This window comes from Triturus cristatus, chromosome 4_1, assembly GCF_964204655.1.
Source record: "Triturus cristatus chromosome 4_1, aTriCri1.1, whole genome shotgun sequence".
NCBI classification, from domain to species: Eukaryota; Metazoa; Chordata; class Amphibia; order Caudata; family Salamandridae; genus Triturus; species Triturus cristatus.
This window is the reverse complement of record NC_140585.1, coordinates 93,961,300-93,975,497: the sequence shown is the minus strand read 5'-3', so window position 1 is coordinate 93,975,497 and position 14,198 is coordinate 93,961,300. Positions and strand designations below refer to the sequence as shown.

Here is a 14,198-nt window from a genome sequence, read left to right as displayed (position 1 = left end):
TCTTATAAGAAATCTACGCGAGCGTCTGCCCCATGGTTCACGCCTGTGCTTAATACCAGCAGAAGGCTCTGTAAGAAGGCCAAAAGAGCATGGCGAGCAAACTATCTGGATCCTTTGAGGGAGGCCTATTGGTGTTGCACCAAGGCCTATCATAAGGAAATCTATCTGGCCAAGGAAGCCTACTTTGCTCAAAGGATTGAGGAGGCCGCCAACACCAGCAAAGAAATCTTCTTGATTGTGAACCAGCCTCCACCACTCCTAAGTGCTCTTTTTCGGAGCCTTGGGTTTTGCAATTAGCCAGCTTTTTTGCCAATAAAATCAAAAGCATTCAGGCAACTTTTCCATCTTTTGCGCTGGGGGGAGTGTCCTGTCTTGAAACCCAGTCTTTTGTGTCTGACCCGGGACAGCCCAGTTTGACGAGTTTTCCACCTATTGAGCCGCAAGTCTCACTGGAATTTCTCTCTAAAATGAGATCCGGCTCTCCACTGGACCCCTGTCCCGCTAAGTTTCTAGCTAAAGGGGCTCATGCTATTAACCCTATGGTCAACCCAATTTTAAACTGCTCATTGGAAACAGGGATAGTGCCGCCTGCCTGGAAACAGGCGATGGTCATTCCTCTTCTGAAGAAGCCTTCTCTGCACCCTGCCATCCATGCTAACTACCGACCTATCTCTTTGCTCCCTGCCCTGGCTAAAGTGGCAGAAATGCATGTACAGTCCGTTCTCTCACATTTTGTTGAGTCCCACGGTGTCTTGCACTATACCCAATCCGGTTTCCGCGCAAATATGAGCACGGAGACGGCTCTGTTGGAGGTGGTTGAGGCCATTAAGGAAGTTCAGGACTCCGGGGGGAAGGCACTGCTGGTGTTGCTTGATCTCTCGGCGGCGTTTGACACCGTTCCACACGATCGCCTATTGGCGAGACTTGCGGAGATTGGTGTTGGGGGAACGGTGTTCAGATGGTTTAAGTCCTTTCTGGCCAACCTTCAACAGACAGTCTGGGCTCCTCCGTACTCGGCGGCAGTGCCGCCCCTGGAAGTGGGAGTTCCTCAAGGGTCAATATTAAGCCCTACTCCCTTTAACATCTATATGTCCCCTTTGGCGGCGCTGGTTGAGTCTTTCGGCGCCCAGATTGTCTCATATGCTGATGACACCCAGCTTCTTTTCACATGTGAAAAAGACATGGACTTCAACGGAGATCGCATTAAAAGCTGTTTGGGTGCGGTTTTTACCTGGTTTCAATGCAACCAGCTTAAATGCAACTCGGATAAATCCGAAGTCCTTTTTTTTGGTTGTCCTCCTGATCCCTGTTGGATGTCCTGGTGGCCGGCGGATATGTTTCCCCCTTCCGCTGTGGCCTCGGTGGCTAAAAATCTCGGTGTTAAGATGGACAATTGTTTTACTTTTAAACCACAGATTATGAGCCTGGTTGGTCAATGCTTTGGGATTCTAAAAATGTTAAGAAAATTTCTTCCTTTCCTATCCATTGCCCATAGGAAAATTATGGTGCAGGCCATGATAGGATCTAGGCTGGACTATGCCAATATCCTTTATCTGGGTCTTCCCAAGTTCCTTCTTTCACGCCTACAGGTAGTGCAGAACTCGGCTGCTCGGGCAATCTTTGGCCTCGGCCATCGCTCCCATGCTACGGGACTGTTGGAGTCTCTTTACTGGCTGCCAATTCAGAGGCGCATTGAATTCAAGGCGCTCACTATGGCATTTAAGGCCCTTTATGGCACTGGTCCCCTCTATTTGAGGAAGAGGATCGGTTTTTATCTGCCTGGCAGAGCCCTGCGTTCTGCGTCACTGTCTCTCACCACGGTCCCAGCAATTAGGCGTGCCCGGATCGGGGGGCGGTCTTTTAAATATCTTGCGACCCGGGCCTGGAATGCCCTCCCACTGTCCTTAAGAAAGAGTGAGAGCTTAATGGCCTTCAGAAAGAAGCTCAAAACATGGCTGTTCGGACAATAAGTCTTTTCTTCCCTGCTGGAGCTCTACGGTTATGGGTCTGATAGCGCCGGGACACTCTGCCTGAGTAGCTGAGCGCTTAACAAAACCCCAGTTAACATAACATACCATAACATACTAGTGGCTGTTATATTAACCCATTACAGAGAAATAGGACTGAAACACAAATTATATACAAACAAAGAAGATAGACCCTCCTCCTTATAATTGTTTGACAAAACAAGGTTTCAAGGAACATATTTTATCATAAGGATTTGAAAGATGCCAGATTATCCAAAGAGGCGGTGATGCAGTGCCCTGCCACCTATAACCGCTATATAACTGTCCCTGCTCACACTGAAAGGCAGACTGTCATGGTCAGCCCTACCTCTCCACAACCCCAGAGCCGCAGGAGTCGGATTTATAACACCTTGGTTCAAGGACTCACTTGAATGCACCAATATGAAATAAAAAAACTGTTTGACTGAGCCCCACACACAATAGTAATAATGACACTATTCTTGTTAGGTCCAGAAATATTTCAGTAATTTAAAACTGAACTCAACCCTTTTTAGCTGTGGTACTGAGCAGCATTTAAATATTTAAAACACAATAAAAATCCTACTGCCATTTACAAAAAATGTAGACTGTTTTAATAAATCAAAATGGCAAAATTCCAATAGGGGGAACCAGAGATACAGATTTTTAAAACTTGAAATACATTTTAGTGACAAAGAGCATAACTCAAGAACCGCTGGCACTGGTTTTGCTAGACTAGAGCAAAGTCAAAAAGGCCAACCGCAATGAAACATGGGTTGGATTTGAGGCCAAGGTAGGTCCCTGTCAAAGTTTGCATTCAAGCTTAACATTTTTTCTGGAGAAAAGGTGGTTATCGTCAAGTTGTCTGTGGGGCAAGCTACGAGCTGGATTTAAGTCAGAGTTCCGTGAATGCAGGTTACTAAAGAGTGGGAAAACAATGCAATTGTCGACGAAGGCTATTCTGGCATGAGGTGCAGACAAAATATTGAATAAGAAATGTCGACCTATAAAAATATCGAGTCCTAAATATCGTGAGTGAAAAATTTCGACAGCAAGAATATTGTGGTCAAGAATATCGATTTAAGGTAAGAAATATCGATTTTGAAACATTTAGAAGCCATTAATATAGTTTGCAAACATATAGGTGCCGATTCCGATCCTGTAAAACCCGGGTACGAACCGTCGTATGGAGGGTTTTCTCCGTCTGACTCGTACCCGGGAAAACCACCTTACAAACCCACAAGTACGATTCGTACAGAAATACCATTTCCGTACGATTCGTACAAAACACCGACCGGCTAAAATATACCCACAATTCCGATCCAGGACACCGCGTACGTGACGTCCGGACGGAGTCAGGCAGCGTTTTACGAACCAGCAAGTACGATTTGTGCCTACGTCACTCCGCACGTAGCATTTTTTATGGGAGCCAAAAACTGCCAGGAAATTGAGGAGGACGCGAGGAAGGAGCACCTGTACACGACAGACAGCCATGGACCCCATCCTACGTGTCATCCCGGCCCTCATAGCCTACGACTTGGTGCACAGGAACTGACGCAGACGCCGTAGAAGGTCAGAAGAACACCCAGGGGCAAAGGTGGAGGGCAGGGGCAGGAAACATAACCCCCACCCAAGGCAAAATGTATACATGCCCTGTACATACCATACCTCCAGGGACTGGTCACTCGGCGGGGGGGTGTCCACCAAGGCCTGCGTCCCGCCACAACGGAAGTGGACGTGGACGCGTCCCGTCACCACAACAATTGTGGTACGCACCGTACCCACGCCTTAAGAGCGTGGGTACGGGTCGTACCACGCCTACCCCTATGTCACCCCAAAATTGGGGATACGGCCCGTACCCAGGCCTGAGCAACGTGGGTACGGGTCGTACCACGCCTACCCCTACGTCACCCCAACAATGGTGGTACGGCCCGTACCCACGTTCTGTAGGCCTGGGTACGGGCCATACCCCTACGGCACCCCAACAATGATGGTACGGCCTGTGCCCAGGCCTGAAGAGCGTGGGTATGGGTCGCACCACGCGTACCCCTACATCACCCCAACAATGGTGGTACTGCCGTACCCAGGCCTGAAGAGCATGTGGGCGGGTGGGTGGGTGTCATGCTACGATCCACATCAGTGGACAGAGACATAGGGGTGGGTGCCTATCACTCCCAGCAGTGCCCAGACATATGAGGGGTGGGTACAGAGGACTCCCAGCTGTGCCCAGACATATGAGGTGTGGGTGCAGAGGACTCCCAGCAGTGCCCAGACATATGAGGGGTGGGTGCCTATCACTCCCAGCAGTGCCCAGACATATGAGGGGTGGGTGCCTATCACTCCCAGCAGTGCCCAGACATATGAGGGGTGGGTGCCTATCACTCCCAGCAGTGCCCAGACATATGAGGGGTGGGTGCAGAGGACCCCCAGCAGTGCCCAGACATATGAGGTGTGGGTGCCTATCACTCCCAGCAGGGCCCAGACATATGAGGGGTGGGTGCAGAGGACCCCCAGCAGTGCCCAGACATATGAGGGGTGGGTGCCTATCACTCCCAGCAGTGCCCAGACATATGAGGGTTGGGTGCAGAGGACCCCCAGCAGTGCCCAGACATATGAGGGGTGGGTGCCTATCACTCCCAGCAGTGCCCAGACATATGAGGGGTGGGTGCAGAGGACTCCCAGCAGTGCCCAGACATATGAGGGGTGTGTGCCTATCACTCCCAGCAGTGCCCAGACATATGAGGGGTGGGTGCAGAGGACTCCCAGCAGTGCCCAGACATATGAGGGGTGTGTGCATATCACTCCCAGCAGTGCCCAGACATATGAGGGGTGGGTGCAGAGGCCTCCCAGCAGTGGACAGAGACATGGGGGTGTGTACATCATCCTACAATTAGCAAAACTCCATGGGTGCATGAAGGCATCCACAATGTACGACTATGTTGATAGTGCCATGACAACACATCACTGACAGCAGTGTCCCACTCCCATGAGGATGGATGTCCTTCCCCCACTGCATGACACACCACATGTGGGTGTGATGACAAATTACACATGCATACCCACCCCTGGTGGTGGCAGCACAATACACACACTGAGATCATGCAACAAGACTGTATCCTCATGAGAAACCCCACTAAACTAAGAGAGCCTAAGGGAACACACACTGTCACCCACATTCCAGTACTGATAGGAATGTACAAGTGCTGGGGCAGCCAACAAGCCAACAAGTTGTTGCCTCCCAAGATACAATGCCCACAATTGTCAGTCAGGTGTCCAAACACCCTGCAGAACAAGTAACACATGTGTGCTAGGCTGGGAGTACACACATGCATAGTGCGGAAAAGGGACCATGTCCACATTAAGCCATGGCAACATACTCCATACACAAGTACAGTGACTACCAAGGATGGCACAGATGATGCAGGCAGAGACATTGCTGAGCAGGCATGGGCAAAGTTGAAGGGATCCTTCACACAGCAAGGAACTGTAGACACAGGTCAGCACAACAATTGGGAAACACCCTGCAGGGAAGAAGTCAGGTGCCACAGAGGAAGGAACACTCCTTGGGACAATGTCACCATACAGTAAGAGTTTACATGACCAAAGATTATTTGCAGAGACCTTGTGATGGCACGCAGATACCAGGGTCCTCCCCATGACCGGAACACTACAACATTTCCCAGACACCTAACACATTATCACCACCCCAACTCAGGGAGCAGCAGCACCAACAGCAATACCAGAAAAGCATTTGTGTGCAAATGAAAAACAAAATGCTTTATTCAGCATAAAAAAAATTGGATTTGAAATGTACACTATATACAAGGTAAATGTAAACAAAAAGAGAGCGAGGAAAAAAGATAGATAACTTGTCCTCTTCCCCAATGAATTTTCAAAAACAAAATGGACAAGTTATTGGGAAGGTAACTTTTGAGCAAATGTTTTTTCGCCGTCACCTGTTGCAAAACTGAGAAGGAGAGTACACAACTGTTGTAAAAAAAACCCTCACCCACCTACCTAGTAGGTGGCATGCTTCATCATCGGGGCCCAACTGGATTTCCTAATGCAATCCAGCTGTGCTACGACGCCTGAGTTACAGCGGAGCAGGTTGTTGGGTGAAGAGAGTGACGTGCTATGTGAAGTGAAACTATGAGTTAAAAATGTCTCTGAGGAATGCCCTTTTGAAAAAAAAAATTATTAGAAGGGTCCTAGGACATGAGTTAAAAATGTATTCGGGATCTCTACTAGGGTATGCTATATACCCTGGTATCCCTTACAAATGAGGTCTACTAGTTTCAGCCTTCTAGATGGTTCTTGAGGCTTTCGTCAGGACCGAAAATTAGTGAGTGGCCTAAAAATAGTGGAGGCCATGTGAGGTGTAGATATCAGCACACACCCAAAAGTGTGCTGTGAGTGTAGTGGGTAGTGATGATTACTCACAAAACCTATGTTGGGAGTACCTGTAAATGAAAAAATTAGTGAATACACATAAACAGTTGTTTTTACATGCATCTGTTTTTTAAATGCATTGAAGTACTGGGACCGGACTGACCTGGGGCAGCGGAGCCAAGCTGCACAGGTCAAAGAGAAGTCATACAGAAAGTACATGTGTTCTAAAGGCCCGTACTTGTTCGTAATGTGTAGCCTATGTGAGGGCAACCATAAGATGGCTACCGCTCCAAGATGGAACCCACGAAGTCAATGTAAAATATCGTATACAAAGTGCATTTATAGCTAAAACGTTATACAAAGCACTTGTACATACCGCATTCACCATTCGCGGTTCGCTAATACCGGAATAGACAGGGATAGGGCCCTGCTTCCTACGCGGTCCCAAATTTCAAAGTACCACAGACCCTCCTTTTGCCCTTACATAGGCAATAACTATACTCACATCAATCCGAGTCTAGGTCAATATTCACGAAGTCATGGAGATGTTGCTGTAGCATCATCCTATTACTTAGTTCGTCCCTTGATACAGGTTTCCTTACACATAATGTAGCACAAAGGCCACATATCGCAGGAGCACACTGTATGCACAGACAAAACAGGAAATGAATGGCTAAGATCATTCCAATGACAATCAGAATCTTCCAACCCCAGGCAGATATCAGTTCCCAGAACCACCCCACCAGTGACCAATCTCCTTTATCCACGTGTATGGATTCAGATATTTTATGCAGTTTGGAGATGGCTTGATAAACTGTTGGAGCGTTATCTGGTATGAAAATGCAACAACTAGATTGGATAACCTTACATACCCCACCGCGGTCTGCAAGTATGACGTCTAGAACCATGCGGTTCTGCAAAGTCATGAGGCGAACCGCTTGGAGCTCAGCTGTCAAATTACCGAGGGCACCAGCCGTAACATTAACAGTGGATTCAACCACACGAGTCAGTTGTCTCAGGTTCCTACTATTGACCATAGGTCCCCAAAACGGCAGGAAACCCAAAAAGAAGTCTCCCGCTTCCTGACCGGCAGTATCTTCCTTACTAATCACGCCTCTCACAACTCTGGTCTTGTGATAGTCAGAGGCAGCAGTAAATGTTGGCGGTAGCAGATTTGCAATATAACATGTGCCCGAGAAATCAGGGGGCAACCATGTATATGCTCGGTCATTGCAGACAAAATATGTACCCTTGGCAGCCAAAAACGCAGGGGAAAACTGTGATGGAAAAGTGTACGTTTCAGTACAGTCACTTTTTCCCAGTTGAGCTCTTGGATTCTGACTATTACCTTGTAAACAGAACCGACCTATGTGGGGTACGACCCAAATTGGGGATGACATTTTTTGCTGTCTTTCACTCAGACTAATACTATACCCCGTCGCGTTCCACCCTACATAAGCTCTCAATTCATCCTTGGGTATAGATGAGTATGCGTCGATATCTCTGCTCATATCGGCAACTCCTTTCATTAAAGCTTTATTATTTGTGCTAGGTCTGATGGAACGCGGTTGTCGCGGGGAGTAGGTATCTAATGCAAAGAGAAACATGGTCTGGAATGCCCATGACAATCCATTGTAACTAAACGGCAGCACCAGATATGGAATACCCTTATTAATGGTATGTGGCATTAAACCACACACCCAGCAATTGGTTGTATTCATGACTATTTGGTGCTGGTGCAGGAGCTGAATAAATGAGTTCTTTACAAACTCTGATCATCTAGCTTGTTCGTGTTCAGGCAGAGGGTGAATAGAGTGCAAGGAGGCAGTAGGAGGAGGTATAGGCTGTACAGTGGGTGCAAAGGGCTCTTGAGAGGAGAAGATTATGAATCCTACAGTAAACACTATCATACTACATAGTATAAACAGACATAAAAATACAAAATGTTTGCTCTTCATTATTTTACATATTTTCGCTTTAAAGTTCATTTCCTCAGCGGGTCTCTCCATCTTGAAAAACTCCATCCTCTAATCGTGCCGCTCGCGGCGGGTGAGTATCTTCTGCTAAGGAGTACGCCTGTCGGTCCAGGGAACGCCCTAGACCAACCAGAACCGTTGACCTAAAGTCTTCGGCCTGTACCCCAAAGTCTTGGCACCGCGACCCTGCGGCTGAACCCGGATGGTGGTTCGAAAAACAAAATCAAGAAAGTCCTTCAGATGGGAGAGCTATGATATCAAAAACAAAAAGGTAAGGGAAAAGAATATTTATTTGTCCATAGGCCTTGGTCTCAAGTTGTAGCGGAAACGGCCAGGTACTGTCTGATCTTGAAACAAGAGTTCAGGCTCTGTGGTGTCCAATCGAATTGACGGTGGCACAGCTTCTTGCAAAATATCGTCACTTTCTTGTGCTGAAGTTGTGCCTCTTACGAGTGCATCACTAAATGGTACAAAACGAGGTACAGTGTCTGTTTCAGAATCGGCGATACCCTCCTGGACCCACTAGTCATATGGTAGAGGCAAAGGGATCCTCTTGATGTGGGCGCCGTGAATCCAATTCTTCTTCCCTTTTACTCGAACCGCTGACCTTGTCGATAGAAGTACGAGGTGAGGGCCAATCCAACGGGGCTCATCGTTGCTCTTTCGCTGGAAGTTCTTGATGAGAACCCACGTGCCAGGGTCAATAGGGTGTCCTGGAGCTTCAGAGGCCTGGGGGAGAGTATCATGCACCTGTTGGTGTAAAACACGCAATTTAGCCGTCAATTCATACAAATAATCAAGCAGTACTGGATGTTCGATTTCGCTGAATTTCGTCGGTCTTGGCACACCCCATACATTGGCCGGGCGGCCAAAAACCACATTGTATGGACTGAGTCCCACTCGTGAGTGCACAGTCATTCTGGTGGACAGGAGTGCTAGAGGCAGAGCGTCAGGCCATTTAAAACCGGAGCTCGCCTGGATTTTGGCCAGCTTGAGTTTTAGAGTGCCATTGTAGCACTCTACTAATCCAGCTGATTGGGGGTGATTTGCAGCGTGAAACTTTTGCTTGATCCCTAACCCCACACACATTCTTCATCACTCGACCCACAAATTCACTCCCATTATCACTCCACACCATTCTTGGCATTCCAAACCTAGGAAAACATTCCTTCACAAGGGCTTTGGCTGTGGATAAAGCAGTGTTGTCTTTTAGGGGATATGCTTCTATCCATTTTAAAAAAGCGCAAACAACAACCAAGTCATATTGCAGGTTGTTGCACCTTTCCATGTGGATAAAATCTAGCTGCAAAACTTCAAATGGATATGATGGAGGTGCAAAATGACCAGCTGGAGTTGGGGTCCCTCTACCAGGGTTGTATTTCAAACATACCATACAATTCTTGACTACATTCTCTGCATACTTGGGAATTCCAGCATTCTGCCATACTGGGGCCAACAACTTACAAATTCCTTTCATACTGATATGTGCCATTCCATGTGCCATAGTAACCACTGGAAGCACATATGCATCAGGTAACAACCATCGCCGGTGTTCTGACAAATCAATCCAACAACCATTCTTATCCAATTTACCCGTACTTTCTCTCCACTTGCTCAACTCTTTCTCTGTTGCTTCAGCTTGAAGGGACTTCACACTCTCTATCGTGTTTTCACACATTCCAACATCATTTACCCATCTTGCAGGGCCTTAAACATACATTCGAGTCTTCACATCTTTTGCTGTTTCTTTCGCGATTTCATCAGCAAACGCATTACCACGACCTACATCATCAGTGACTTTCTTGTGCGCACTGCATTTCATAATCGCAACTTGTAACTCAAGGAGATCATTCACCAACTTGCCATTCTGAATCTTAGCTCCTTGCGAAGTCAGGAACCCGCGTTCTTTCCACAATCGCCCAAAACTATGAGCCACGCCAAAGGCGTACTGACTGTCAGTATATATGTTCACTTTCATTCCTTCAGACAACACGCATGCTCTTGTAAGGGCAATCAATTCTGCTGCTTGAGCCGAATTTTGTGGCACACGTGCAGTTTCAACAATCGTGTGCAAAGTCGTGATAGCATATGCAGCAGTCGTATCACCATTCGGAAGCTTGAAGCACGAACCATCCACCCACAAGGTACCATCACACTCGGTCAGGGGAGTATCTTTAAGATCCACTCTTCCTTTCGTCTCTTCTTCTGTTCTGAACAGACAATCATGTTGCTCAGTCTCATCTAGGTCTGCTGGAATCGGCAATAATGTAGCTGGATTCAGCGTGTTGCATCTCTTTATGTGTATATGATTTGCTAACAGTGTCAATTCATATCCTGACAATCGCGCACTAGTTAAGTGCTGTGTCTTGGTCCTGTTTAACAATGTGTCCACAGCATGTGGAACCATTACAATCAATGTATTATCCATCACAAGTCCAGCAGACTGTCGAATAGACATAGCTGCGGCGGCTGTGGCTCTCAGACAACTTGGCAATGCCCTCGCTACCAGGTCCAAGGTTGACGAAAAATATGCGCATGGACGCGGTCTGTCGCCAAAAGGCTGTGTTAACACTGATAATGCGCAACCGTTCTTTTCGTGAACATACAATGTAAAAGGCGTACTGTAGTCGGGGGTACCCAACACAGGAGCTGAACACAATGCATCACGTAATTCCCAAAAACTTTTCTGACACTCTTCAGACCATGGAATAGGATTCGGTGTGTCTTTACATGTTAATGCTAACAAAGGTTTTGCCAGCAAAGAGAAATTTGGTATCCAGTGCCTACAGTATGAAGTAATGCCCAAGAAAGCACGCACTTCTCTCTGTGTTCTTGGCACGCTCAATTGTGCAATGGCTTGAATTCTTTCTGGGGTCAGTTTCCTTCCCTCCTTCGATAAGAGATGACCTAAGTAGGTCACTTCTTGTCGACAATATTGCATCTTTGAGAGAGACACTTTGTGATGAAAGGTAGACAAATGACGCAACAATGACAATGTAGCTTTTTGCAAATCTCTTCAGTATCCGCGGCGATTAGCAAATCGTCCACATACTGAATGAGGGTAGCACCACTAGGTAAAACAAGTGCATCAAGCTGCGCTTTTAAAGCTTGACTGTATATTGATGGACTTTCACAGTAGCCCTGTGGAGCGCGTTTAAAGCGAAAGCTTCGACCTCCTAAACTGAAGCCAAAAATGTCCCTGCTCTCCTCTGCAATTGGGATGCTAAAGAAAGCATTCTTTAAATCGAACACTGAGAACCATTCAGCGGAGGCTGGAATCATGGTTAACAAAAAACCAAAAACAAGTAGAGAGTTTCCCAGGCTTAACCAGAAGGGACCGGGTACGTAACAACGTTAAAAACTGTCAAATTTCCCTCATGGATTTACTCGAAAGTCTCCAACTACAGGTTAAAGATCAATATATATTGAACCAAAGATAAGGAATCCATAAAACTAAACACAACATAGATAGAATGTATTGTTATTTTATTTAATTTAGAAATTGTTCTATACCTCAAATTTGTATTACAATGATTTGACCACAATTATCAGAATACAATAGGGTAAAGCATCTTCAAAAACAACAATCATGTGTGAAAAGTAACTCTCAATGACAGGTAAAATCAATAATTGCACATAATTAAATCAAAAAACATTTTATAAAAACATTCAATCTGGGAATCAAAAATGCATTGCATACATATAAAATTGATATAAAGACACAAATATAATTTTGTCCTCTTGTGACGCGTTTCGGTGTAAGATATGATTTGTAACACCTTCTTCAGGACCAATGAATAAAAACAGCTCTCTCTATCAAGTTAAAACGATATATGGATAGGACCATTTGATCGCAGTCCTTAAGTGACCAGAATAGCGTGTTGGCTCAGTACATCACACTCCAATAAAGAATTAAGACTCTAGGTCGCAGTCTTTAAATGACTAGAGCGGCGTAATTGACTTGATCCATCGTGCTCCAATCCTAATTAAGCGGATGTCTCTTCTTAAAGCCGCTCGTTAGCGTTACAGGTAGCTTTTCGTGTTCAAGCTCAGTTACTTCATAAATTCACCAACGGTCTATTCATTGCTATCTTGTCTTTATGTACGCTGAATGACCGGTTATTCCGCTAAGCACCAAGGTGTCTGTGCATCTGACCTTCGTGTTTCGTTTTGGCGGGACCGATTTCTTTCAAGGAGCGTAGCGTCACCTCGTATCGGTATCTCTGGTCTGGCTCACCTGAGCGGAGCGGGGGGAAGGACCAGGCACCGCAGGGACAGGAGGGGCAAGGGTAGGCCTGGGCGGTAAATTCCGTTCCGCTCGCGGAATTTGCGGAATTTCGGTAATTTTGCGTTCCGCGGAGAACGCAAAATTGCCCAAAATTCTGCTTTCTGCGACTTCGCGAAATTTTTTCTTGTTCGCGTTCTCAAAATGCGTGTTCGCGAGATATTTCTCCCCGAGCACGCAAGCAGCAACTCTGAACAGGAAAAAAGCATCGCGAACAAGCAATTCCGCGTGTTCGCGGAATTTCTGCATGTTCGCGGAGATTTTTTACCGTTTCGCGGAGATTTGCGTAACGCGATTACGCAAATTCCGCCCACCCCTAGGCAAGGGTAGGTGTTGTGGGTGCAGGGACGGACGACTCCACCACAGGGGGTGGGGCAGCGCCAAAGGTGGTGGTCAGGATGGCGCTGCACACGGTTGCAAGGTCTGCCAGCGTCTCCCCTGCACCCAAAGGAACCACAGGCCCCAAGGAGGGGGGGGTCGGAAGGATGGGTAGCAGCGCTACTGGGGGAGGGTGTGGACAGGGGAGGGAACTCAACTCCCCTGCCTGGGGACTTCCTCGACCGCTTGCGGGGTGATGTCACACTGGGGCTGAGGGACAGACTGGCCATGAAGGACTCTTTGTCCGACTGTTGGGCAGGGGAGCTAAGGGGAGTGGTTTTGGAGGAAGTGGGTCGTGAGGACTGCGGACTCCCACTGTGGCTGCGTGGCTGCCGTTTGCCCCCGACCCAGTGGGTGTGCCTACTTCCCCCTGTGTGTGTGCGTGACTGGAGGTGTGCGCTTGGCCTTCCCTGTTGGTGTGCTGCCTGTGTCTGGTGGGGTGCATGCATGGGGATGTCTGGGTGTGCTTGGGACAGGCATGGGAGTGGGAAGTGTGGATGGGGCAGGGGTAGGGGGGGGACAGAGCGCTGCAGGAGACCCACTGCTGCCGTCAGTGACGAGTCCATGGACCTCAGCAGCATCCGTTGGTCAGACATCGCTGATGACATGCCCTCCATGTATGACACCATCTGTGTCAGCAGTCTGGTGTGGCCATGGAGGACATTATGCAGCGATGTCTGACCAACCTGCAACTGCCACAGGATGTCCACAGACTCAGCATTGACGGCAGCAGGGGAGACAGGGGCAGGGGGTGCGGTGCCTGGCACGAAGGAGACATGTGGTCGCCTAGCACGGACAGAAGGGACCCGAGCAAGTGGGAGGGCGTGATGGGAATGGAGGGGGCGGCGAGAGATGTACTGCTGCTTTCAGCTGTGGGAGAAGCCTCCGCCCCCTCTGTGAACTCAGCCTTTGGACCCGTCAGCATCATAGTCGGTGTTGGGACTGGACAGGTCCTCCGCCTGCCTACCCTCGCCCTCCGTGCCACTTGCTGCACCAGACTCCCCAGCACTGGTCGCACCGGTGCTGGATCCCTCCTCCACGTCCGTGCCGGTGTCTCCCTCGGTGTCCCCCGACGATGCTGTGGGCAAGGTGAAGAGACAGGAAATAATCAGACACCTGTATACATATGACACATGAGTCCAAACTACATAGGTCACAGTGCATAGTATGAAAAGCATCATGAGT

The 14,198-nt window shown here is 47.9% G+C and overlaps 1 protein-coding gene across 5 annotated transcripts in view; it reads right to left on the bottom strand.

Moving 5' to 3' along the window:
- Nucleotides 1–14,198, bottom strand: part of LOC146839636 (uncharacterized) — a 376,335-nt gene that overhangs the window by 58,811 nt on the left and 303,326 nt on the right. The window lies entirely within an intron of this gene.